Source organism: Tyto alba, unplaced genomic scaffold (assembly GCF_018691265.1).
Source record: "Tyto alba isolate M040663 unplaced genomic scaffold, T.alba_DEE_v4.0 Super-Scaffold_23, whole genome shotgun sequence".
NCBI classification, from domain to species: Eukaryota; Metazoa; Chordata; class Aves; order Strigiformes; family Tytonidae; genus Tyto; species Tyto alba.
Genome location: NW_024881297.1, coordinates 6,133,796 through 6,147,873, shown reverse-complemented (window position 1 = coordinate 6,147,873; position 14,078 = coordinate 6,133,796). Strand labels below are relative to the sequence as shown.

Here is a 14,078-nt window from a genome sequence, read left to right as displayed (position 1 = left end):
TTCTTTGAAGAGAAACATAATGCTTTCAGATATCAGAGAGCTACAACAAAGGAATATTCAAAACCCAAATCGCCTGCCTGGCCTTTAAAATTTGGTCAGCCGAGAATCATCAATTACGGAATTATAGAAAAACTACAATTTTGGAAAAAATTCTCTTTTCTCCATGCCCTCCCCGCAACTTGTCTAGACTTTGGTCTGTCCCTCCACACAATCTAGCTACTGTTGATGTGAGAGCCTTTTCTTCAAAACAGGCTGTAGTCTGGGACAGCCTTTGTGTATTACCCAGCCTTGGTGACCCTTCATCTCATTTCAAATCTCAAATAAAAACAACTCCTTTTCTCCTACTCTCCCTATACATTTTAATGTCTCTCTTCCGCTGCTCTGATTTAACTCTTGACTGTAATACTTCCAAACAAAACCTTCATTAAGATAGACTCCAAAGTTAAATGCAGAAAGGACCTGTTTGAACAAGTAGTTTCTGTCTGGGCAAGATTGTTCTCTACTGTGTACTTACTACTATTTCAACCAGTCTGGTTTTAAGTATCTAAAGCTAATTAGCTTCTGTAAATTAGACTTCCTTGAAGATTATCCTGAAGAGCTGTAACTCTTAGTGTAGGAAATATTTTCATAGTAAAATCTCTACATTTTTTTCTGTTTTACATGGTACATATGTGACTATAGTCCCAAATGTGTTACAGGCCTCTTTTCTGCAACTGTACCAACATAGGGCCAACAAACACAGCTTAAACCTTACTGGCATTAGCCTACCAGATGGATTTCATTGCAGACGGGGACCAAAAATACTTCCTCTTGCTGGCATTCAGCCTCATCAAATGTTTGTAGGCAGTGTTCTCCCTGTCCCTTGATTGTCATTTAGCCAAAGAACATAAAACAGCTAATAGTTCTAAAGGGATTTGTGAATCAAGCTGCCAAACTTCAGACACCACTTACTCTGTACTTTTTGAAAATAAGGTCCCTGTTTGGGCACCAAAACTGAGAGATGCCCAAAATTAATTGTCGCTTTTGAAAATCCCAGACAGCTGCTGTAGTAAGTCTTAATCTTTCTCAGAGATTTAATCTTTGTGGTAGCTATTTCTCTTTGCTGCTTCCTTCTAAGCAACTCATGTAATTTCCTTAGGATCTTTTAGATCATGTAAGGACAACACCTAATACTCTTAATACAGCCTAACTCAAAAAGAAGGTACTTTGCAGGACAAAAACTTGTGTGTGAATTGTCCTAAGATGCAGTTATGTTGGGCTTTTTATTTTTTTTTTTTTTAATAATTGTTTTCCTTAGTTGCAAAGTGTGAATAGTCAGACTTAGTCTTCCTCTAAACTAACCTTTACATGTACACTGAAGCATGCCACACAATTTTTGACTCCTCAGTTACCCAAAAGCATGAGATTAAGGAAGGGTTCTAGTTTACATACAGGTTTTGTCCTAATACGGAGTTAAGGTGTAGCCAGACATGCATCCCAAACCAGGAACTTGGAGGTGCTCTTGAATCCCCCAGTTGACACACAGATAGTGTCACACCTGTTTATTAACGAAGTTTCAACAAGAACAGCAGATAATGTAATTTGGCTTTTTTTATCTAAGCAAAGTTGCACTACACTAAGCAAAAGCTACGAGTAAATGATGCAAGATTTTGATGGTGGAGTAACTGGAGTATATTTATTTGCCAGACATTCTCTGCAGAGGAAAATTTAAAGTTTGTAAGTCTGGTTAGCATGGAAACTTCCTCTGAACAGCTAAAAGAAAAAGTCACACTCAGGAATCTATTATGTTAAGTACTTGCATATCACTCTTTGCAGTAAAAGTATGTTGCATTCACGACAAATGGCAGAAGTACCACACTGACAAAAGCCATTTTGTTTTTCCACAGTGGAGTCAGTCCAAGGCATCTGTCTTGGTGCACAATGAGTTATGTCTTTCTTTTAGTCAGCGATGTAAGAAGTTTCTAAAGTTATGACAATGTTTTCCATGCATTTGCATCCCTGTAAAATGCACAGTAGGTGAAGACAGAAATTATATTTTTTCATTGATCTTAAGCTTCAAGCTTCCCTGTTGAAGTTGATTAATTAAAAAAAAAAAATAATCAGTCTAATGAGATAATTATTAAGCCATTCACATACATAGACAAGGCTAAGGAAAATGCTGTCCCGAACAGATACTCATTAGTAGAATGAGGAACAAGGACCTAAATCTTCTTTAGAGGAAAGTAAATTACAATCAAATTTGTAGTCCTTTAAGAGAGGTGACTTCTTGGGGAAGAGACTTCTATATTCAGAGGCATATTCTAGTACAAGAAGACAATATTGCCTTATTATGTAGGTTGGGTTTTAACACATCTGTCAGTCCCATTTTTACTCATTCTGTTTACTTGAATTAATAATGTATCTTTGCAAAAAAACATATTCTGACAGAAAGTTATTTCTGTGCCCCATCTTCAAATACAGTAAAAAAGACAGAATATACAGTAACATGAGTTAGAGCAACTGTAAACCGACCTGAGGCATAGAAGCAGTGTTAGGATAAAATCTACTGCAGGTCGTCAACACCCATTAAAAAAATTCTTATTTCAGTAAGGCACTAACCTGTAGAGAGAAGAGGTAGGCCCTTGCCATGGAATGTATAAATCTACAGAGACCAAATGAGGTCTTGTTGGAAATGTGGATACCAATATATTCAGTTCACCTTAAAATGTAAATAGATAGTTATCAACTTAAGGAACGTGTATTACAAGAAAATAATATTTAAATCACACAACTAACAACATCTCAGATTTCTGTAGCCTCCTAAAGTCTTAATTAGTTCTACTACTAATCTTTATTTTTGTTATGACTTACACAAAGTCACTGGCACTATTACTTGTGGCACATTCACTTTCATGGTGAGTCCTTAATACTTCAGTTAGTACAAAGGAATTGGTATTCAGTTATGAAACAGTTACAGCCAAACATTTTTTATTTATTCTAAAGCAACTGTTTCCACAAAAACACGTTTGTTTGTTTTTTAAATAGAAACAATTTGTCCAGGCTATCATTCTGAAAAAGTTAATTTTAACACAGCCTGAATTTGAGGCCACATCTGTAGTGGCAGTAGTATTTGCAACTAAAAGTACTTTTCCTACCCTGTGACTATTGCCTTTCAGAGTCTGCCTCCACAAAGGAGGGAGCTCATGCAGAATCCTCATGGGAGAAGCTTCAACCTCATGGCACAAGTGGTCAGTGGGTCCCCACAGTGGATCTCACATTCGAAGTAGAAAAACAAGCCTTATTTTCAGAAAAACATTTCACCTAGCCAGGTAGACCTTTCCTCACCACGATTTGTTGGACAGGCCGTATTTGAAAACTTTGCCATTAAGGCTTTTGCTTCGTGTAAATTTGCTTTGCGCAACATTTTTTCTCCCCCTTTCCCCGCCTTGAGACAACGCAGCAACGGCCTGGCCTGATGCGAAACGAAACGTCTGTTCCTGACGGGCTCCGCTCCCCGCCTTCATCCCCTCAGCACCCTGAAGGGACGGGTGACTCCTGTAATGGAGACCCAAGACCGCCAATCTAAGCGCCAAGGCCTGGGAGCGCCCAGAGGTAAGATCACCCCCGAAAACAAAACAAAACAAAACAACACAACACAACACAACAACAACAACAACAACCAAAAAAAACAAAACAAAACAAAACAAAACAAAAAAAAAAAAAAAACCACAATCCGCCTTTACCCCCAAGAATCAACACTCAAGCTACCGTCGAGCTGAGGGCGGGAAGGGGCGGGAAGGGGCCGGGCCGGGCACTGAGGGAGAGGGCGGGGCCGGGCCGGGCCTGTGTCAGCAGCTTCCCCGCCGCCTCGGGGGCGTGAGGGAGGGAGCGGCCGTCGGGGGCGGAGGGCGGCCGCGCTGCTGGCGGCCCTGAGGGGACGGCGGCTGGCGGAGCGGGGGCCGGGCGGCCGCGGTGGGTAACCCGGGCCCGCCAGCCGAGGGGCGGCGAGCCGGCCGTGCGGAGGGGGAGAGAGAAAGGAGGGAAGGAGCCGCGGGGCGGGGAGCGGCGCCGCTCCCGCCCTCTCCGCGCTGTGCGGGGAGCGGGGCGCTGGGGCTTGGCGGCCGGCGCGGGGGGATGCGGCTCCGCTCTGACTCCCTCCCCGCGCTCCATTGCAGGCGCCGACCACAACATTACGCCAGCGCGGCTGCGGGGTGGGGGGGAGGGCGAAGCTCCGGGGCTCCTCGGCTCCGTCGCCGCCCTGCGTGAAGCGAACGGCGCCTCTAGACCGGCCGGTGAGGTCCGCGGCTCCCCGGGCCGCTCGTTCCTGAGGGGAGTGGGTGGGTGGGAAGGGGAGGGGAGGGGAGGGAAAGGGGGAGTCTTGCGATCGGGCGGCCGTTGGTGGCCATTTAATGGCGTGGCCCCTCTGCCGTGGGGTGGCGGGGATGCCGGCGGCGCCAGGTGCGCGGCAGCTCCCACGGGGAGGGCGGGCAGCGGGTCCCCACGGAGGGGAGCGGGCAGGGTGGCAGCCCCGGCCCGCGTCTCGCCGCGGAGGGGGGAAGGAAAGGCCGCCCAAAGCGCGGCGGGGCGGTCGGGGGTTTTACTCCTGGGCCTCCTGCCCGGGTCGCCTTTGGGGTAGAACTGGGCTCTCAGTCCCGGGAGGGGAGGGGGGAGGGAGGGAGGGTTGCGTCTACTGGCGGCAAAAGGCTCGTTCTTGCTTACTCAAACCAAACAAAGCAACCCCCCCACCCCCCCCCCCCCCCCCAAACTTCTTCACAGAGGGAAACTCGTTGCCTTATTAACGTTTTTGGAGGAACAGAAGTATAAATCTGTTGGCCGGTGATGAGAAATAGCGTAGGTTTCATTGGCTTTTTATCTCCTAGCAATCGACACCTCCGCAGACCGCAGAATAATCTCTCTCATATTCTAGATTGTGTCATTCTCTTTAAATTGCATGTTTAAAACAACAAAGGCAGTGACTTCATAGGGAACCGCCAGGAGCTGCGCTGTACCCCTTCTGTTTATTGGGGAAACATTTGGGAACCGGTTTGGTTTTGTAGGTGGGATCAGAAGTAAATGTAGGACATGAAAACTGTAAGGTTGGTTGCAGGTAATCTGTGTCTAGCCATCTTATTAAGGTGTGAGTTTTGGAGAAGGGAATATGAGTGTCTTTGCATGTGGAACTAGCTGGGGCAGTAACCGTGATCAGTTCATGATGCCTTCTCAGTGAGACGAGAACATGTTTTATGAAACTAGAGTGAAACTGGGTCAGAATACATAGACTTTCTTCTGGGCGCTGAAGCCCCACGTGAGAAAGCTGTCAGTGAATACCTGTGTTGCTAGGTGTCTTGATGCCCAGGTCATCCCTTTGGGTTCAGGCTAGTGAAGTGATGACATGTCATACTTAATGTAATGGCTCCAGAGAAGGACTGCTTTCTGTGTTCAAATTATGCATCGGGCCCCTGACTGATGCTCTGCCTGTGCAAGTCTGGTTCTGGGTGACCAGAAATAGGTTTTAAAGACAGTTCTGCAAGAGTTAGAATCAACCGGGATACAGATACAAATAGGAAAACAAATAGGTTGGTTCTTGTGCAAGAAATACTGATGAGGAAAGAGTAAATCTAGTCTTAGAATCTTTTAGTAGATCAGTTACAACAGAATTTGCTACCACTCCTAGTGCTATCAAACGTACTATCTGTTCAGTTTTCATGTCGGGCATATGTATTTCATCTGAGGTTCCTTTCTTATCTGCCAACAAGCATGTCTTTCCATAAACAGTTTTTAAATGTAAGCAGTAGTTTAAGGAAGGGAAAGAATGACAGCAAGAGATAGAAAAACCTACAGTCTAACATTTAAAGATATTTTTTTTTAATGTAACAATCCTGTCTGATGACTGGAAAAGCACATAACATATTTCTGCCATAATGAGACTTTTTTTTAATCTCTTTTGCTGTTGTGTGATAAAAAAATTGAACCTTCTGTAGACGAAGGGCTTTGTATTGATTTTTTTTTTTCTTCCCTATTCAGAGTGTGATTTTTTTTCTTTTAAGCTAAAGGTGGTGCAATAACAGTAAATTTTTTTTGAATACACCAGGTGTAAAAGAAGACAGGCTCTATACAGGGACATGTTATAATGTCTTAATTAAAAAAAAAAAATCTCTTTGTTCTGAGACTGTTTTTGAGTGGAGTTGGAAGCTGAGAGCCACAGACTGGAGGACACTTGAGTGGATGGAAGAGCATGCATGAAACAAGGAAGTATCTGTGGGAGAAGGATGGGCTGAATGTTAAGAGATAAGTGAGTACATAGCACATATTTTCACCACAATAACAGAGTGTATGGAGAAGATGTCTATTCACAGCTTCACAGGCTTTTGAAAGTAAAAATGGGCTGTGATATGGATGAGTGGTAAATAATTGCTGTAACTGGTCATTTTGAGCCTATGATAACATGTGCATAGCATTGTGATTTTTTGGATGTCTCAGAAGTAGTGAAGAAGTCTAGGAAAGGGAGGAGACTGCATTCCTGCAGGTGGGAAGTTACCAAGGCACAAATGTTTTTGCCTGTTCCAGTAGGAAGGAAGGTGTTGTGGTTTTTTGCCCTTTTTTTTTTTTTTTTTTTTTTCTTTTATGGTGGGGTTTTTTCAGTCATGTGTTCTTACAAATAAAGGGTAAGTATCACAGTGAAGGACTTAAGATACAGTCTTTTATCTGTTTACTCTTTAAAGAGCACAGCAAAGCAAATGTTTTCACTTTTACATGTGAAAATTATTTGGTGCATAGCTATTTTCCTCCCAAACGAATGCAGGTATGAACAATAATAATTAGCAGTTGTATAGTACAATAAATCTTCAAAGTGCCTTCAAATCTTAATCAGCAAACCTTAATAGCATGCTATTCCTGCAAGAGAGGTAAGTAATTGGACAGATAAAATGAGACTGGGCAGACTCTTAAATGGAGTTTATTGTTGAAGTGCCAGTCAGTTGGACAAACCTCTTATTTATCACTCAAGTCTCTGAATACTGCCGCACATTAAATGGCTTCAAATATTTATATGTTTAAATACATGACAATATGGCCCAGAGGGCCTGGTTCATGTAGGCAACCTCTTTTTCCAAGTCCTTCACAGTTGAGAGACTCTTGAGGTGTAAGGTCCCCTTTAGTGGTTGTTCCAGAGCACCTGTCAAAACTTACTAACTTGAACAAGAGTAAGGTCAGCTATTTAAGGTGAATGATTTTCTTTTGGAGAATTTTCCAGTTTACTCATGCGACAAGACTAGAACCCTTAGTCCATAGATGATACTGGTAAAACTCAAAGTGATTTCACCAGACATCTGTCAAAACTAAGAACATGTAAGTATTGATCTGGCTGCTGCATTTTGGACATTTGAGAGGGAGTGTTGGTTAGCAGCCTGATGTTCTGTCCGTCAGCCTTTTATCTCTGCTTACAGAAAAACTGGCTGGAATTCTACTGTTTTAAAATGTGCTAGTCAGTGAGACAAAGGGACTGAAAAGCAGGTCTTGGGGTAGTGTGTCATGGTGCAGAAAATATTTGTAAGCAGTTGCCCTAAGCTGTCGCTTACCATGGGACAAGCGTGGATGGAAAGCTATGAATACCAGAGTAAGTTAATGTTGTATGTCGCCAGTTAACTATTAATGAAATCTGTGCATCTCTAAAGAAGGGTGGAACTTCTGAAAGAAGTGTTTCCCAGCCCCACCTCCTCCTGAAGTGTAGAGAAGGAAGCTGGCATTTACAGATGGGAAGGGCAGAAGAAGACTCTTTGGTGCCGTTTTTATTTTGTCCGGGCTTCTCTTTCTCCTATGCCAGTTAAATACCTGGTGAGCAACTAGGCATATTCTTTGTGCATCATTATCTATTAAAATGCTTTCATAAAAGGCAGTGAATTGAGTAGGCTGCTTTGGGACAATGATATGCCTTGTGAATTTGAAATCCAATTGCCAGGATAGAGATCTGCTCCACTTAGCTTATGAAACTCCGTAGGAAGAATGACAGAGGTGAGAAGGCTTTGTTCTCGGGGTTTCGTCTGTTGTTCTTTATATTTTATATGTAAATTTAATATGCCACAGAAATGTCTGCAAGTAATATGTCAAGAATTAAAGGAGACCTAGTATTAAAACTGCTAATTTTTGATTGCTGGTATTTATAGGGCATACTGTAGTTTTGCAGGACGTTGAGTGTTATTAAGGATTTGTAGGTGACAAGGTAATGTCAGATTTAGGACTAGTTGTTGTGTCAGCTCATTGTTCCTGCTTGAAACAGTCTGTCATTAAATTAGATGAGATGGGGAACTTGGAAAAGAGAGGGAAGCTTTGTCTCCCGTTTCATAGCTACAAGTAAAGCATGGAGAGAAGAATTAACTGACCTAAAAATTACAAAATGTTAAGTGAACAGATTTGGAATTGAACGCACACTTCTTCATTAACTAATCTGGTGCTTTCAAAAAATACATCACTTTTTTCAGTAGGCTCTTGGGATGAAAAGACTTTCAATTTCTGCATGCTTCTGCATTGTCAGAGGAAAGACATGAGTTTCTGGGTTGTTCTCCCAACTCTGGATAAAGGACTTTTATTTGTTTGTTTCTTGAAAATGGTCTTCGTGAAGAGCATTTGTCTCTATCTGTGGGAGAGATATGGGAGGGAACATCCTATAGAGCTTGCTGAAAATTTTGAAAGTGAATCTGAAAATGGTTTTCATAAGGTGTTGACATCTCTGAATTTTTGTAGTGTAGGTACTTGGTTTCAGGTGTATGTGCAGAGAGGTACTGCACAAGTGGCATATCTGATGTCTGGTTTATTTAGAAAAAAATCTCGAGCTGAAAGGCTGCTTGGGTGACTTTTCTTGAACAGTGCTGTTGCAGGTGATTTGTATTTGTTCTGTAAGCTTGAAATTGATGCTGAGTTGAGTAGGAAACACTCCTGTCTAACTCTGTCTCAAGTAAGAGGACTTAAACTGAGGCTCTTTCCTATCAGACCTTGCCCTGAAATGCAGTTTTGTTTGTTGCTCTGTAATTTGTCAAAGGGAGAAAGCTGTTGGATCATACAAATTCCTCACGTTTTGCAGGTGGAATGTGCTTTTTATCATAATGAATGATAGACTCTTACTGGGTAAATCGGTGGAAATACCAGGTTCTCCTGTGCTTCACATCCAGTATCACAACATCTGTAAAAGCTTTTTTGACTACATCTGTATACCTGTGTAGGTGCAGCTGATGTTCTGTAGCAGCAAGATGACAGTAGTCTTCCTAGTAGGTTTGTGGATGTCCTTGTATGTTGGAATCTTACCACCACTGTTGTGTGCTGCATAAAACTAACTATACTAGTTCATTGCAATAGATAGCATAGTTATGCCAATGTATTGGAAATCATTGTGTTCTTCAACTTCAGTGCTGTTTCGGAATCGACATTGAAAGGCACAAAACGTCATTAATGTAAATAATATTTACAGTAGAGTTGTGTGCTTGGAGGTTGTAAGCTTCTCTGAGTCTCATGTCCATTTTGTAGTCTGTCTTTATTTTTATTCATGTAATAGCTAGTGTTGTACTTGGGTAGTGGGCAGGCCCTCAAAGCCTTTTACAGAAAAAAATCCCAAGGAACTGAATGCTGCAAAGGCTTTCTAAGTTATTACTGAGTACAGACAGAACATGGCTTATCTCGTTATCTCAAGGGTTATAGACACTCTTATTTGCAGCTCCCTGTTTGTGCAGGGGAATTGGTTCCCAGTGATTAATTTTATGTTTTGGATGAGGATTTTTCCCTTTTTAATATTAATTTCTTTAGCATCTCCATAGCGTGTGTAGATTGGCTGCTGTATTTTCAGGTTTTCCTATAAACATGAGTGGCTACAAGGAGGGCATACAAAACATCAGTAAACTTGTGATGCTGGTGGTTCCAAGGCTTTCTTAGGGTCACCAGGGAAATGCAATGTTGCTTGACTTGTAAAGGCATGTCTGCTGCACAGCAGGTATTCAGAGACCCTGAAGGACATTGCTATTGAAATATTAACTACAAAACTTTAAACTTGTAAGCAATCTTATTTGGTGTTAAATGTGTTCCATCTTTCTTGATGGGGCTGTTGACTTTTCCTGCTAACCTCTTCTGTGTATTGTAATTTTAAAAGATTGAGGGGACTAAATTAGAGTTTGAAACTGAAACTGTTGGAAATAGTCGTGCTTCCTAGCAAAGTCATACCTGATTTAAATGACGAAAGATTTGGACTTGCATATTGCCTTAATAGAGGCATGAAAAAAAATGAGTATTTAGATTTTTATCCACGTCTTATATAAATAGTTAAACTTTATATACATTTTCTACCTAGCTGGTTCGTCACAGTATTGGTACTGTAAAAAATCTTGCTGATTCATCCTCTATTGTCACAACTCATCAAGTGCAATAGTATTTTAATTCTGATTTTACCCATTTCTCTCTTTGCACAATTTAGTGTTTCAGCAAAGAGAAAAGTTAGAGAAGGAAAAGGAAGTGCCTTTAATATCTCTACTGTAAAATCAGTAAGTGGAAAATTCCTTCTTAGTGTTGAAGATTATGGTCAGTGAAGTAATAGCTGGCTTTTCCCAAGTCAGTGCAAAGCTGTATTTGCCTTTAATGAATTGACTTGAGAGCTTGAATCCCAGGCAAGCAAACGACTGATACAGTGGTACAATTGCTACTTTTATTCTTTACTTTTTAATGTCAGTAAGCACATATGTTACTTTGAGAGACATCTCTATAGTATCCATCACTGACTGGACAATTGTGTGGTTAGGTTATGTTATCCCTCTAACAGCCTAATTAAAGACTATATGCAACTTCCTTAGGTGGTATGTTTCAACAGGTGATAAATACTGTTTTTTCCTTTAGAGGTTTTGTTATGGTACTCCTCTCAAGTGCCTTAGTATGTTTTAACTATTTTTCAATGATTGAGGTGCATTTTTTGTTTGTTTGTTCTTCTGAAGCCAGTTTGCTTTCATCTTGTGTAAGTCTCAAAACTGGACTTCTTCACATTAATTTGACTTATAGGAAATAAGAGAGTATTGCCCATTTGCATGTATTAATCAGATTTATTTGTCAATAAGCTCTCTGCACTTTTCAGTAAAGGATTTGTCATCTTGGGTAAATTGTTAGGAGGAAAGAGATTCTGTCCTGACTTCATAGACTCTGTCTTTTAGAGGTCTTGTATATCTTCAGTTATCTTTTCTCTGTTCTTAGGCCAGTGCTTTGCGCCTGAAGGAATCTCCTCTTAACCATTTGAAAGACAGCTTCAGAAATGCTCACAGAAAAAGTCCATTTATTGATTAGTGTTAGAAATTTGTACAAGAAGTAGCAACAAAAGATGATAACACATCTAATGAATCCACTGAAATATATATATATATATATATATTAAAAAAAAATAGTTGCCATCTAGGGAAAATTAAGGTTTTAATGATATTTTTTTTGTAAAAGTAACTTTGGCATTTGTGCATGCTGGTGTTTGGCATCTGAACTGATACACCCTGAAGAGCAATGAGTATCTCCTTGCTAACTGGAAATTTGAGTAGGATACAAGTGGAATACAAATGCTGTTGACATCCTTATTGATACGTAACATTAGAATAGACAATGCAATATATATCTGTATGTCTGTAAATTAAGAAAAAGTGTTTTTTCACAGGAATAGCAGTTGTGAAATGTTAAATGGCTTGTATCTGAAAAAGGAAGAAATTATTTAAAAAGCTAGCTAGAATATACCTGTACAATACCTGGAAGACTTCGACTTAGAAGGCATAGCTTGTGAAAACAACATTAGAAAAAAACGTGGTTTTTGGCAGTGCACACAGTTTAAAAAAGGAAGGTAGAGGAAAAAAAAGGGGGTGGGGGAATAAGAAAAAAAGTGTGGGCTCATTCAACGGGTGCTGGAGCACCTTCAGTTCCCTCTAATCCAGGTTTATGGGCCTTACCAGAATGTCCCTATCATCTCACGTGCTGGTGGTGGAGGCTTCTGTGAGCTGAGGTTTCTTCCTGATAAAGGTTGCGATGAGTTTCCAGACCTTTGAACTTGCAAGTACTTTTGGGTCTCACAGCTTAGTGGTTATATTGAAGGCCTTCAAGGGTTAATAATTATCTGATGTGTGGTGTGGGTGTTTTGTTTGTTTGTTTTCTTGGGGTTTTTGTATTTTTTTTGTTTTTAAAGAACTGTTCCCCCTCATCCCTTTTTATTTGTAAGATTGTTCAAACTCCAAAAATCAGAAATTTGCCAGGGAAGTCTGCTTTAATGATCCATTTAATAAGAATTGCAAGAAATAGACACTGTAAGTTTTTGAGGAAACCCTAAAACTTTAGACTTATGTTTCCTGAAAGGGGTTTCTTCTGATGTTATTTATCTGGCAAATGTACATGCTTAGCAAAACAAGTTAATGCCCAAGAACCTTAAATTTTGAGCAGCTTACTTTTTCAGTTTGCCCTATCATTGCAATCTCTTGAATGACCTTAATAAAGAATGTAAAGATTTTCTGATTATAAAGATTTGCCAGCTGGCAGTGACGAAAGTTTGTTTCATCAGCTCTATAGACACATTTATTGAGTGGCTTTGCAGTTCAGTTATATCACGTGTGGAACAGCCAAATCAGCCTGGAGCTTTAAACGCAGGGTCTAATGTGTAGAACTGAATTACTGAAATAGCTTTGCAAACCTCCTTTGTGTCAAATTAAAATGTGTATGCTCAGGATGATTGTTACAAGAAGCTAGTGTTTCAGAAGAGTGTAGTACATTGTAGAAATTAACTCTGGAGTTTTTCTTGTTTGTTTTCAGTAATTTTTGATACTACTGTATCACATTAGCACTCCTGTTTGCTTTAATCTGTTGGCAAAAGTTCCGGCAAGAACAGTTTTCTCCCTTTTTCCTTGCTCCCCGCTACAGTTCAATCCTCTGTGAATTTGAGGAATACGGTATGTAAAGGAAGAAAACCTTAAGCCTACTTTTGGGGGTTTTTGTCTCAAAATACAAGGAAAATATCAAAAAGTTTATTACTACAATTTTGTAATTTTATTTGCATTCATTGTCTTCAGAATAGAAAATATTTTGTGTGCTGGAAGATTGTTTGGATTTATCGGTTACTGTAGTGATAGGGAAAGGTTGCTGGAAGAAAACATTTTCTGTTATTTTTCGGAGCTGCAGACATTTACTGCTGAGTGGGTGGTAAAAGTCGGGTGAGGGTGAGGCATTATGGGGTCCTTCAAGACTTCTGGCATGGTCTTCTCCAGTGAAATTTGAGAAGATACATTACTGTTGTCAAAGCAAACAGAAGCACATACTCTTGGTGAACTGCATAATTATAGCTGTGTTCCTGCAACGAGATGTCATTGTGGAGTAAAAGTGTAAACGTGTTCAGAAAGGGATTAGAGAAAATAACAGACCAGAGACCATTAGTGACTATTAGATTTGATTGTGCAGCCCTAAGCTTTATCTCAGGAACTCTCTAAACTGGTGATTGCCAAAAAATGGTGACCAGAGGGATTGTCTGATCCAGTATAGTACTTCTTGTCTTGAGTATACGAGAATTCTTAGGTTTCTAAATACCAAAAGAACTAGGAAGCTCCTCTTTAAACTCTTTAAGACCTCTTTAAATAGGTTTTCTGTTTCAGGCTGTACCTGAAAGATGGAATAAGTTTGCTAGCTTTCTAACTAGCTGAAGAAATGCAAACAGGACGTTGAGCTGTCTGGTTCAAGCTGCAGTTCCTTGCTTTTTCATCCTTTCTGTCACGGAACCCTTATTCCCTTTTCTTCAGACCCCTTAAGGAGGGATAGTCGAATAATCAAGGCAGCTTTCATGCATACAACTCTAGAAAAAGTAGTTGCTCTGGAAGAGAGGACAGAAAGACAGGAACACCTTGGTGATATTACAGACTTTCACTTGTGGAATTAGTTGTTCTTAAAGAGGAAAGTGAAAATATACTACTTGATGAAATAAAATAGATTATATAAGTAATTGTAATTTTAAATTATATCACATGAGAAGCACAATAAAAACCAACTTGTGATGGCAGAAATAGTTTGATTTCTTTTACAGATGAGAAATGTGTTACTTAAGAACTGAAGGGCATTCTGCAATG

The 14,078-nt window shown here is 40.4% G+C and overlaps 1 protein-coding gene across 3 annotated transcripts in view; it reads left to right on the top strand.

The window, feature by feature from the left end:
• Nucleotides 1–3,858: 3,858 nt before the first annotated feature.
• The window catches only part of PTPN13 (protein tyrosine phosphatase non-receptor type 13), a 125,761-nt gene continuing 115,541 nt past the window's right edge, over nucleotides 3,859–14,078 (top strand). Inside the window, exon 1 of one of the 3 annotated variants that reach the window (XM_042796694.1) lies at nucleotides 3,859–3,951. The gene's annotated coding sequence lies outside the window, so the exon portion shown is untranslated. Of the gene's footprint in view, nucleotides 3,952–4,145; nucleotides 4,272–6,161; nucleotides 6,272–14,078 lie in introns of those variants that run through there. The other 2 variants (XM_042796692.1, XM_042796693.1) reach the window with 2 other exon arrangements.